The 12,691-nt window shown below is 40.7% G+C and overlaps 1 pseudogene; it reads right to left on the reverse strand.

Moving 5' to 3' along the window:
- Positions 1-5,844: 5,844 nt before the first annotated feature.
- LOC116749399 lies at positions 5,845-6,490 on the reverse strand (annotated as a pseudogene).
- Between the last annotated feature and the right edge of the window lie 6,201 nt (positions 6,491-12,691).

Genomic DNA, 12,691 nt, shown 5'->3' on the forward strand with positions numbered 1-12,691 from the left:
TATACTTTATGGACCTATTGAGTGGGAATATCAAATTATTTAGACTTACTTTTGTCATTTATATGTAAAATGGTGTGGAATACATCCAAAAATTCAAGGACCTTCTACCTCTATGAAATTTCTATGAGTCCAGTGGCTTAGGGCATATCCAGATATCCCTTTTAAGATAAACAAGTAGTTGTTGCAGCTGACCCCTCCTACCACCGAGAGAGAGGCACAGCCACTTTTATATAACAAAGTACTGGCAGCATTAGCCAGACAGTCAGGCAATAAAAATCATTAGTTATTGTGGAAACACAAATAAAAACTACAATGATATATCACCTCACAACTGTCAGTATGGCTATCATCAAAAAGTCAAGAAATAAAGTGCTAATGTATATATATATATATAATATAAAATATATAATAATAATATATAATATATATACATACATATATTATATATAAGTATATATATTATATATATATTTAATCACACACACACAAATAAGTAGATAAGTTTTTGCATCTGGTTCCTCTTACAACCAAGAAAAAAGGACAATGAACATCTTTGGATTTCTGAGGCTATATATTTCTAATTTGGGTTTGTTAATCTTGGCCCATTTATCCAGTGACATGGAAAACTGCTCGTTTTGAGTGGGGCTCACAAAAAGAGAAGGCTTTGCAACAAGTCTAGCCTGCTATGCAAGATGCTCTGCAACTTGGGCCATGTATTCTAGCAGACCCAATGCTCTAGAAGTTTCAGTGGCAGAAAAAGATTTTTCTTGGGTCCTTTGGCAACCCCTATAAGTGAAGCACAAGGCTGATTTTTAGGATTTTGGAACAAGGTCATGATATCATCCACAGATACTTACTCTACTTTTGAGAAACAGCTCTTGGCCTGCTACTGGACCTACGAGAGACTGAATGCTTGACCATGGGCTGCCAAGTTACCATGTGACCAGCACTGCTCCTCCTGAATTGAGTGGTATCTGATCAGGTAAGGCATAGCATTTGGAATGCACTGAAGTACCACACCTTAAAAAAAAATGATATATGCATGATAGGGTCAGGGCAAACTCTGAAGGCAAAAACAATTAGATAAAAAGCCCTAAGCCCATGGAACATACTCCTCAAGCACTGCCTTCTCTCTCCTAACCTCCACTTATGACCTTATGAGGAACACTCTTAGTAGTTGACAAAGGAAAGAGAAATGCAGGCCTGGTTTAATAATGTTTCTGCACAATATGTAGTCATTACCCAAAAGAGGAGAGTTGCAGCCATAAAGTCCCTTTCTGGAAAGGGAATCATCCCAGTGGCACGATATCAGGCAGTTTATCCAGTTGCTCAATTTGTTTGTAAGAAGGAATGTCCAGAAGTGCTGCTATGTATCATTATGTAACATTTTTGAACTGGGGACAATGCTTTGGATTGATAGTCAGAACCTTGAAAGGAACATGGTTGGAAAATTAATGACAATGAGATTTTGGTAAAGGTCTCAATGGGTAAAAAAAACCCATGAAGATATTTCTCCTTTCATGGAACGTTTGCAAAAGGTAGACTTCAGCAGAAAAGGATTTCAATGATTAAGTGGATAGGATGATGCATTCTATGGGTACTAGTTAGCCTCTTTGCCCAGCTGTCACTGCCATAGCCCAAAGGGCTCATGAACAAATTCATGAACAAAGTAGCTATGGTTGCATGAATGGAAGTTATGCAAGAGTTAGCAACATTAAATTTCACTCACCAAGGCTGAGTGCTCAATAAACCAGGAGCTGAGAGCAACACTGATTCTCTCATATGGAACGACTTCATAGGGTGATCAGCCAGCTACCTAGTTACAGGTTGATTACAATTGATCCTTTATATAATGGAAGGAGATGGACTTTTCATTACTGGAATAGACACAACCTTAGCACACTTTGCTTTACCTCTATGCAATGATACTGCCAAAACTATCACCTGTGGACTTAAAGAATGCCTTATCCACTCTTCTGGTATTTTACTCAGGATTGCTTCAGATTAAGAAACTTACTTTACACAGAAGATTTGTGGTAATGGGACCATGTTCATTCAATTTACTGTCTTACCATGTGACCCACAATCCTGAAGCAGATGATTTGATATCATGGTGGAAGGACATTTTGGTGGCTCATTTACAATGCCAAGAGGTAACAACATAAGTGTTCTGACAAGGTTCTCCAAGGAGCTGTATATGCTTTGAATAAGGGTACTGTTTCTTTGATATCCAGTATTCATGGGTTCAGGAATCAGGGGTTAAAGTGGGAGGGACACCACTCATTATTTCTCCTAGTGCCCACTAGCAACATTTTTTAAAGAATCATTAACGAATAATTTAATAATGAATATTGTCTTTCTTCTCCATTGGAAGATGAAGGAAAGGAAATTATCTAGTGAAATTTGTTACAAGAATCAGAGATGCACTCACTGCAGAAGAATTGTTTCCAGTTAGTACTAACTACAAGGCCCAGATTCAACAAAAGCAAGTCACTTTTGGAATTCAACTATAAAAGTCTAAAGTGGATATGATGAAAGCACTACGTTTGTTTGTTTTTTTTTGCGGTACCTCTCACTGTTGTTGCCTCTCCTGTTGTGGAGCACAGGCTCCGGATGCGCAGGCTCAGCAGCCATGGCTCACGGGCCCAGCCGCTCCGTGGCATGCGGGATCTTCCCGGACTGGGGCACGAACCCGCGTCCCCTGCATCGGCAGGCGGACTCGCAACCACTGCGCCACCAGGGAAGCCCCAAAGCACTACGTTTATTAAAATCTCATTGTTTTGGAGTATCTTTAACTTTTTTTTTCCACACACACTGTATTTTATTTTTATAAGAGATAAATAAACTGACACCAAGCATTGTAAATGGATGATCACAACAAAAGCAACAATGATTTCAATTACCAAACAAGAAACACACTCATACTATGTCATAATATTGACATTCAGTCCAGCAATCTTCCACTATAACAGCTCCTTCACTTTGCAGTGAAAATTGATTTGTATATTTTTGGCCTCTGAGTACTTGTGGGATTTATTTTTTTTCAAACAGGAAGTGACAAAAATTATAATCATCCTCATCAGTTCACTCAGTCCCATGTAATTAATTTTTTTTTTTACCATCTCCCCTTTTCAATTTATTAGGCTAGTTTCACAACCTCATTGAAATGCCAGAGCACATCAGATAACTTTTGAAGAAGCCATAAAGTGTAATACTGTATTGATTAACCATTTCTTCTTTTACCTATTTTTGGAGGGGGTTGTTTAATTTGTGCTTGAAATAAATAGTACATGTTGCAAAATATGCGGCATGTGGGATCCTCCCAGACCGGGGAATGAACCCATGTCCCCTGCATTGGCAGGCGGACTCCCAACCACTGTGCCACCAGGGAAGCCCTAGTATCTTTTTAAGAGTAAAGAAGTGTTATCTTTCCCTAAAAGGATAGTAGAGTATTGTTTATTGAATAATTTTCAAAACCATCTAAGAAAACATTTTGTTTGTTTTTAGGACACAAGATGATGAAAAAGCCCAGCCCAAAGAAGTCCAGCAGAAGCCGGGCTCAGCCCACCAGGAATGGTTTACCAAATATTTTTCTTTCTAAACTTATCCTTAAACTGATCATAAAGTGGACATTTGAAACACATTTCTTTTGAAGCATCTGATTGAAGGAATGAACTAAAAAGCCAACCAACCAAATAACTTGCTTGTAATATGATTTACATACATAGCTAAAACAAATTCTTGCATTAACATTTCATACTGTTTCATTGTGACATTAAGATAAAACAAGCCAGTGTTATCAGAAAGTGCCCATAGCGAAATATTATTGTTACTGATGACCTACCCATGGTATTTCCAGTGTCCATAAGACTGCAATCCGCATTGTGGAATATCAGACTTTGTGATTTCCATGGTCTACTTTTAAAGTGGTTTCATTTTCCTAGGACACTGATCATCTTCACTTGAAAAGTGTTTCTATGTAAATGATATAATTCCAAAATACACATGTAACCTCAATAGGTAGAGAAATAAAACAAAGCTCAAAATAACCAGGAAAGCCAATTTTAAAAAACCAAAGAAAACAAAACTACTAGGAATGGACTATAGCAGACTTTGGCATACTTGGATCAAATATTTTGACTTCGTGGGTCCAGGACATGAAGATTATAGAGGGAATAACAGCTACCTCTAAGGGGCTTTTTGAAGTTTAAGCAAAATATGGGTAATAATACTAATCGTGAATTGGAATTAAGCCTTGCCAGGATTTTTCTGTGAATAACTGAGCCTCACCCCATCATACATCTCAACTTCAATGACTGTAGCATCAACTTGGTCATTTGTGATGGTTTCTAGATTATTCTTTGAAGTGAAAGATCTACTGAACCTCTAGTCTTGCCTCATGGTGCATTGCTTCCCCATTGCATGGATGCTCAGGAGATTAAAGGGAACTGGGAATGGCCATTCACAATGCTGACCTCACTGTCAGTCCACGCTGAGCTGTCTGACCCTCTGATGGAGCAGTGCAATTTGACAAGAGCCAGTACAACTTTTAGTGGTCAAAATATGTTCTCAATCCTTTGGTGCTGGCCCAGTAAGTGGCCTATAAACAGTTGTCTCTTCTATGCACCATCAAATCTTTGGTCTTTGAATAAAACTTTATAAACAACTGGGCAATAAAAATGGTTGTGGTTTGTACTGATTTTCCAAAGAAAGGTGAAATTAGATGAAGGCTGAACTTGGAAGTAGGAAGCTCACATTAATCTCAGTCAGATCATCAATAAAACATAGCTGCGGTGCTTTGTGACCACCTAGAGGAGCGGGACAGGGAGGTTGGAAAATGCAAGAGGGAAGAGACATGGGGACACACGCACATGCACAGCTGACTCACCCCGCTACAAAGCAGAAACCAACACACCACTGCAAAGCAACCACACTCCAATACAGATGTCAAAAATAATTAATTAGAATAAAATAAAAAAATAAAACATAGCTGCTCATGCACTTATGTCATTTTGAGAGAAATGCAATTACAACTCAGACTCACAATTTAAAAGTAAATTTACTACCTAATCAAAACATATGGCCTAATAACATAAATTTTTAAATATCACTTCTTCTACCCTCCCCCAAAACTAAATGAATACTACACAAAATATAAACTCACCCCAAATAAAAGTCAACATTAAGGGGGCTTCCCTGGTGGCGCAGTGGTCGAGAGTCCGCCTGCCGATGCAGGGGACACGGGCCTGCGCCCCAGTCTGGGAAGATGCCACACGCCGCAGAGCGGCTGGGTCCGTGGGCCATGGTCGCTAAGCCTGCGCGTCCGGAGCCCGCGCTCCACAGCAGGAGAGGCCACAGCAGTGAGAGGTCCACATACCGCAAAAAAAAAAAAAAAGTCAACATTAAGGATACTGCTGGATTCCTATAGCACTAGTTACTGCAGTACAGTAACAGTTACTACACTAACCTATGATATTATAATCCTCTTCCAACCTATTTACAAAATATCCTCATTCTGAGGTTCTGGAAGTGTTACATTGTTGCATTAGACTCCTCTTCTTTAGGTAGTTCAGTCTTGAAAAACAGCAAATTTACATATTTTTATATACTGCCACTGATGTGTAAATTATCATAAAAGGCCTTACAACCAAAATCCTCATCCTTTGATATGCAGATCAGATCATACAAGCTTTTCCCCTCAGATCATACAAAATAGTCTAAAACTGGAAACAGAGAGACAAACACTCATACAAAAATAAAAATAATAAAAACAAGAAGCAAAAAACAAAAACATAAAAAAGAATCTGTAAATGGCATCATATTAACAGTCTTAAATTTTGCTAAAGACAATATACTTGGTTTACCAAAGCAATAAGCATTTTATAAAGTACTCCAGAAATAATGCTTATAAAAATAGGGGGAAATTTTTAGATGAGAGCACAAAACTAAATCATCTCACTCTCTGGCAAAGAGTTCTCCCAAAATGTCATGTCTACAAGACGTGATGTTTGGCAAAACTGTGTCTGGGCTGACTCAGCCACCAGCTCATGTTCAGGTGGCTTTTCCTCAGGTTTGCTTCATCGGTGCAGGGATATTTGCAGATGCCTGCTCGAGGTAGGCCAGGGAACCCTGAGGGATGTCGGCTGGCTTTTTGTGCTGCATGTTGATGTCCTCCAGCACCTGCTGCCAATGTCTCAGTTTTGTTAAGTGCTTCTGGACCAGAGCATCCTTTCGCTGTAATTCGTTCCTCAGTTCCGAGACATCCAGTTCGAATTTCTTCCTGATCTGTACCATTGACATAATCCTGACTCACCAGAGAAGAAAAACAAGCCTCGAACGATGACTCCAACTCGTCCACCAAGGTACTGTTAGAAGTCCTCGGAACACCTGGTGTGGCCTGAAGAAGCGAAACCTGGGTCAAGAGGCCCAGAGAGGGTGGCGGTGGTCCCGGTGGCTGCCCGGAGAACATGCCTCCTAGCGAAGCCGCCATTTCTAAAAAATCTAACTTTTTTATCTTGATCTTTTGTTAGCACTTTTATGAATTCATCAGTTTTCCATTAGAGTTCTGAAAATGCTTATTCATTCAGTTCAGCAGTATAGTCAGTTACCAGAAACCTGTACTTGTCAGAGTCTTTTCCATGAATTCCTTGAAGATGAAACAGTTTTGCAAAAGCATCAGAGTACACCCAGAACTGTCTGTAAATGACAAAAGACTTAAAAATGACCCCGGTTAAAGATTTGATGAAAGTTCATAATAATGCAATTGACAAGGAAATTTAGTTATTTCTGAGATATACATTTTAAAGTAATAACTAGAATTATGACTTATAACATTATACCAGAACATATAAGATTTTTAGAAATTTCATGTAATGTCTGAAACATTTATATTAACATATTTCCATACAAATAACCCAAAGAAAGTTGAGTATTAGTTGTTTTCTGTTCCCACTCGCAACATTTTTGCTTACTGTTTCCATGACATTATGCTCTCGGACCTAGAGAACCTAATTTATGAGGATGGAATGCTTCCATGAGGAGAAAAAACAGTGATATTCCCCTGAACTAGAAGTTAAGACTGCCACCTGGACACATTGGTCTCTTCATGACTCTTAATTAGGCAAGGAAGAGATTTGCTGTGCTGAATAGAGTGATTGATTTTAAGGTCAGAGAACTCATAGCTGAACATTACTTAAAGCAGTAAAAACAGATTTATTCAATAATATTCTTATAAGGGAAAAGAGACCTCACTATAAAGCCTTGTTCAATCTCAAAAACAGCATGAGCAAGTGGGAATTTATATCCAAGGAGCCTGGTAGGGGTGGCTGTCTGGAAAATTACTAATAGGAAACATAAAACATAAAGGGATATTTGGGTAAATCAAATGAACAGGATTCTTTCTGAAGACAGGCCACACTTATTGGTCATCACTTGGTAGATAATAGAAAATTAGAGAGCAAATTTGGTATCAAGACTGATTATACAAAGACAATGAGTGACTATTGTCAAACTGAATTAGCATAGTTCTTGCTAAGAATTTATAAGAGAATGCACAGATGAACCTAGGAGAGAGTTTAGGATAATGACTAGTTTTATCAAATAAAGAATTGTCAGTCCCCCACATTTTCAAGAAAATAAGAGACATTCTTTTTTCCTTTGGATAATACAAGTTCATTTCTTTCAGTCTTCTTTTGTTTGTTAAGGAACAGCTGAATTATCTGTTGAGACCAGGTGGTAGAAGATATGTGCTTGGTGGTGTTACCTCTCAGGCATTTAATGAAGGAAAGTTTCTATGAGAGTAAAGAAAACAAAATATTAATGTTACAAACCAAGTTTTTGATTCCAGAGTTCAGAAAGCCAAGAATATTTCTAAATGATTAGCTCAAAACAACTTTGGATAGTGGAGTGGAGAAAGCAGTGGCAATCCAATGGATTTCCTTGTTTGCAGTTTAAATGTCAGTGGTGATGGCAGCAGATGTTATGGTGAAATTTCTGAGTGGCCCACACAAGTGTGGAAAAAGTAGTTACCTGTACATAATCTGTTGTGATTATGTTCTTGATGTTCATATCAAGTCATCTAGTGTCTACCTGCAGGGATCTAGGAAAAGTAAAAATTCAGTTGCAATAATTCCATGTCAGACAGGGGAAAAATTGGGAATATCAATTTGGAAAACTTTAGCCAGATATTGGAGGATCCGGAAAAAATTCAGAATTTGTGAAAAACGGCAAAGCATGACAGGAGGAACACACAAGTGGATACCACAGTCTCATATTGAAACAATTTTTCTTTCCAGATTCCACCATTTCTATCAAAAATAATCAAATGAGACAAATTTGTTTGCAAAATAGTCATGTCATTAAACTTGACTTCATTATTTACATAATGCAACAAGTTTAGTGTCAGGCCTCATAATTCCTTGAAAATTTTTTGCTGAAACTTTTGATAAGTAATCTCACATTGGTCTTTTCAAAGCCTCTTGAAGCTAAAAAACCACACCAAGCTTTTGTCACTGAATTTTTATTGCAATGCCTATGGATTTGGGTGATTTCCCGTTATTAAAGTCCCCAAAATATTCTGAGGTTCCTGGGTGTGCCAATAAGTTACCTTTCTTAGTGCATTGGAAGACAGGTGAAGGAGATCAGAATACATGACCCCAAAATATGCTGCATTGGCTAATGGATTATTCTGAGCTAAAGACGATCAAGGCCCAGGAGACTCAAGAAAAACTTTTACTTCTCCCTTAACTGTCTAAAAGAATTTAGATACGGGACCTGACTCAGAGAACTATTATCAGAGATAACTTTTATTTGAATGACCTATCTGTATGGCATGGAAAACATCTAATTATCAAACATCTGCTCTTACTGTCCAGTGAATTACCCTCCTCTACATTGAGTCTCCAGGTTCCTATCTCATTCCTTAGCTCACCATAGCATATAAGCCTCAATTTCCCAACTTATCCCTGGGTCTCATATTTTTATGAGGCTCTCATTGGTACAAAATTAAATTTGTTTTTCGGAGAGGAAGTCAAGATGGCAGAGGAGTAGGAGGTCATCTCTCCCCATAAATGCATCAAGAATACATCTAAAAATGGGTACTTCCCTGGTGACACAGTGGTTAAGACTCCACACTCCTTATGCACGGGTCCCAGCTTTGATCCCTGGTCAGGGAACTAGATCCCACATGCATGCCACAACTAAGAGTTTGTATGCCACAACTAAGGAGCCCACGTGCCACAACTAAGACCTGGTGCAACCAAATGAATAAATAAATAAAAAATAATACATCTAAAAATGGAACAATTATCACAGAACCCTGGTTGAACACTAGCTGAGGACCTCAGAAATCTGAAAGGACAAGAAAGATTCTGGCATAACAAGGTAGGATAAAAGAAAGAAGAAGGGAAAAGGAAGAGGAGAGGAGCAGGACAGGACGCTGGGGGGCAGGGGGTGGAGCTGAAAGAGAAGAGAGGGTCCCGCATCTGGGGAAACCCCCTCACCAGTGAGGAGATCAGTTGGGACAGAAGGGGAGCTTGGGCGGCTATTGGAAGAGAGTTCAGTAACCAGTCTGTGGCAGGCAGAACAGAGTGAGACCTACACAGATGGTCCATGCTACAGCCCTGTGTGCCCCAGCCTGAGATATGTGTCCCCTGGTGTGGACGGGGGTGGGTGCTGGAAAGTGGGGTTTAGAAAACAAACCCAAGGAGGGGAATGTTATTGGTGGGACTGCTATTGCGCAGAGACAGCATGAGGGGATGGGAGCGAGGAAATCCACAGCTGGGAATGCTTGTGGAGAAAACCTGGACAGCCATAGAAAGGAAGCACCATTGTTGAGTGATGTGCGAGGTGCAGGGCCATCATTGCAGCCTCTCACTCCACATGCTGTCCTCTGCCTCCCTGGGCACTAGGACGGCTCCTGCTGGGGCCAGCTCTCTGGCACAGCTGGCCGCCAGTTTCCCCCCATGAACCATCCCCACCAGGGCTCCCACAACACTGGTAGCTGCTGCCTTCTCCTCTGCACCCTGTCCTGGCCTTGGTGGGCACTCTCGTGGCCCAGTCTGCTGCCACCTTCACACGACCTCCTCACCAGGGCAGACTCTAGTGCTCCAGGACAGCCTTGGGAGCAGACCCTTGTGGGTGGCCCACACCCAGATGTGGGGCTGAAACTACTGCTGAGCCCCAGGGGCCGTGCAACTAAGGAAGAAAAGCTGAAATCTCTCCTTTCAGCTGTGCAAACTGCAAATTGACACCCTCATGATTGGCTTTGTAAACTCAGCTCCTACAGAACATCTAAATGGACAGTGAGTGCTCCTGTAGCCAAGACGAGACATCTTCAGTGGCTGAAGACTCTGTGGACACATACATGTGGGGTTGGGCCAGGCCAGAGTCTGAGCTGGCCCCATAGCACCCACAGTTGGTCCAGATCCATGATTACTGCAATTCTGGGACCTGGCTTCAGTGGATCTATGCTGGTGGCCTGGTGAACACAACATCGGAGAGACACCAGGGTCAATTGTCAACATACCCACAGTTAAGGTGGGGCCAAGAGCAGTACCAACAGCAGTGGAATCTGAGAGCTCACACAATGGGTGAAAGATGACACAACAGAGCACATTCACAGGTGAACATCTCCAGAGGAAGAATACTCAGTGGCTTCCCTCACAGTGGGAGTGCTACAATCCTGCTTACCTCACACTGCAGATCAAAAACATAGCTAAGAAACAGATCTGAGGGCCTGTATTACAACAACAAGTGGACCCCACCTCTGATAGAGCGGTGACAACCACAGAGCAAAGGGGAGGCCCTGCTCAATATCCAGTGCAAGCTCTTGTGGCCACAACATCAGTCACACTTCCTATTAAGAGGATAATGGCCAGTATACACTGAGGGAAGAGGTGACAAACATCTATACTAAACACAGCCCTATGCTAAAAAATATTAAACCAATGTAGGCTACACAAGAATGTTCCCACATAAAAGTAGTCCTCGAAGACAGTCTGAGGGTGTGGCATCAGGAGGAAGGACCTGCAGAGCATTTAGCCTTGAAGATCAGTGAGGCTTGAGTGCAGGAGCTCCACAGGACTGGGGGAAACAGAGACTCCACTTGTGGAGTGTGCACATAAGGTCACATGTGCACTGGGACACAGCACAAAGCAGTACATCCATAGGAACCTGTGCTACACGTACCAAGGGGTCTACATCTATGAAGGGAAGGTGAAGGTGGATTATAGTTAACTGTGGGGGCAAAGACACTGGTAGCAAAAGCCCCAGGGAATATTGATTGGAGTGAGCTCTCCTGGAGGTACACATTTTGGAACCAAGGCTTAGTCCCACACAACACCTGCAGGCTCCAGTGCTGGAAAGCCACAGACCAAACAACCAACAAGATAGGAACACAACCCCATCCATCAGAACATAGGCTGTCTAAAGTTGTACTGAGCTCACAGCCACCTCAAAACACACACCTTGACATGACTCTGCCCATCAGAGGGACAAGACACAATTCCACCCACTAGCAGGCAGGCACCAGTCCCTTCCACCAGAAAGCCTGCATAAGACCTTGGACCTAGCTCACCCACCAGAGGGCAGACACCAGAAGCAAGATAAACTACTATCCTGCAGCCTGTGGAAAGTAGACCACAAACACAGAAAGCTAGGAAAAAATGAGACAAGGAGAAATATGCTGTAAATGAAGGAACAAGATAAAAATCCACAAGAACAAATAAATGAAGAGGAGATAGGCAATATCTCTAAAAAAGAATTCAGAGTAATGATAGTAAAGATGATCCAAAATCTCAGGAAAAGAATGGAGGTATAGACAGAGAAGGTAAAAGAAATGTTTAATAAGGAGCTAGAAGTTTCAAAGAACAAACAGAGATAAACAATATAATAACTGAAAAGGAAAATACACTAGAAGGAATCAGTAGCAGAAAAACTGAGGCAGAAGAAGGAACTTGTGAGCTGGAAGATGGAGTGGTGGAAATCACTGCCACAAAATAGAATAAAGAAAAAAGAATGAAAAGAAATGAGGACAGTCTCAGAGACCACTGGGACAGCGTTAAATGCACCAACATCCACATTTTAGGGGTCCCAGAAAGAGAAGAGAAAGAGAAAGGGCCTGAAAAAATATTTGTAGATATAGCTGAAAACTTCCCCTAACATGAGAAAGGAAACACTCACAAGTCCAGGAAACACAGAGAGTCCCATATAGGACGAACCCATGGAGGAACACACTGAGACAAATATTAATCAAACTAACAAAAATCAAAGATAAAAAATATATAAAACAACAAGGGAAAAACAACAAATAACATTCAAAGGAATCCCCATAAAGTTATCAGCAGATTTTTCAGCACAGACTCTGCAGTCCAGATGGCAGTGGCATGATATATTTAAAGTGATGAAAAGGAAGAAACTACAACTAAGAACACTCTACCTAGCAAGGCTCTCATTCAGATTCTACAGAGAAATCAAAAGATTTACAGACAAGCAAAAGCTAAGAGAATTGAGCACCACCAAACCAACTTTACTACAAATGCTAAAGGAACTTCTCTAGGCAGGAAGTAGACCAGCAAATTGAAACAGCCTTGTACATACATAGAATACTAAATCAATACCTCATGGGAGAAGTAAAACCAAAAACTACAATAGATACCCACCCAAAATGGAAAAGCAACCCAAACACAACACT

Source organism: Phocoena sinus, chromosome 2, assembly GCF_008692025.1.
Source record: "Phocoena sinus isolate mPhoSin1 chromosome 2, mPhoSin1.pri, whole genome shotgun sequence".
Lineage (NCBI taxonomy): Eukaryota > Metazoa > Chordata > Mammalia > Artiodactyla > Phocoenidae > Phocoena > Phocoena sinus.